This window comes from Arachis ipaensis, chromosome B01 (genome assembly GCF_000816755.2).
Source record: "Arachis ipaensis cultivar K30076 chromosome B01, Araip1.1, whole genome shotgun sequence".
NCBI classification, from domain to species: domain Eukaryota; kingdom Viridiplantae; phylum Streptophyta; class Magnoliopsida; order Fabales; family Fabaceae; genus Arachis; species Arachis ipaensis.
This window is the reverse complement of record NC_029785.2, coordinates 2,623,792-2,625,039: the sequence shown is the minus strand read 5'-3', so window position 1 is coordinate 2,625,039 and position 1,248 is coordinate 2,623,792. Positions and strand designations below refer to the sequence as shown.

At 33.1% G+C, this 1,248-nt stretch overlaps 1 pseudogene; it reads left to right on the top strand.

The window, feature by feature from the left end:
• The window catches only part of LOC107616107, a 3,313-nt pseudogene extending 2,331 nt beyond the window's left edge, over positions 1 to 982 (top strand).

Below are 1,248 nucleotides of genomic sequence, written 5' to 3'. Positions count from 1 at the left end.
ATTTATTAAACAATTTCAATACAAAATAAAGTAGAAGTCCGAAACCAATTAAAAGTTATGAATATTGTTGACTAAAATATTGTTATAAGATTTATTTTTTTGGTTGATAAAGATGAATATGAACATTTGTGTCTCTTGGCAGGAAATTGCAGTTGGAGCAATAGATAATCCATATAATAATGTTGAATGGGTACTTTCTGAAATGATAAATCAACCAGAGATGCTTCAAAAGGCTACTCAAGAATTGGACAGTGTGGTAGGAAAAGAGAGGTTAGTGCAAGAATCAGATATTCCAAAACTCAACTATGTGAAGGCATGTTTAAGAGAAGGTTTTCGCCTTCACCCAATTGCAGACTTCAATGTTCCTCATGTCTCAATGGAAGATACAATTGTTGCTAATTACTTTATCCCAAAGGGTAGTCATATTCTTATTAGGAGGCAAGGTATTGGCCAAAATCCAAGAGTTTGGGAAGAACCATTGAAATTTAAACCTGAAAGACATTTGAAGAACGATGCATGTCGTGTGACTTTGGCTGAACCAAATTTGGAGTTGTTCACATTCGGCATTGGAAGACGAAGCTGCCCTGCAATCACACTTGGGTCTACAATGACTATTATGCTCTTTGCAAGGTTGGTTCATGGATTCACTTGGATTGCACCTCTCAATGAACCAACCATTGATCTCTCTGAATATGAAAGGGACACCACAAAAGCTAAGCCACTAGTTGCACTGGGAAAGCCAAGATTACCCGTGAAAGTTTATCATCAGATAATGAATTGAAAGAAATTAAATATGTTTGAATGATTTGTTTGTGCTTCGTATATGTTAAGTTGGCTCACATATGTATCATCATTAATGGGGGTGTTATCTTCACTTTAAGTAGAATTATTCCAATTAATGATTATAAGATATGAGTCATTTAATAAAGTAAGTAAACCAATTATTAGTCAAAATAAACTTTTCGGATGTACTAATAAAATATTTTAATCCAATTCCATTATATTGTTGTGTCTATTTTTATAATGGATGAGTTTAGGTATAATTCCAGGTTTATGATGGCATGTGCCTCAGCAAACATAGTCAAAGAAACAATTATATGGGAAAGCAAATCTTTAGTGAATCTAATTATGTACATAGATAGCATTTAAATGTATGTGCGGTTCAGTTCAATGCATCAGACATTTTCTTTATGGAAAAATATAGGAGAACAATAATTTTAGTGAACAATATGAACAATGGGGTTACAA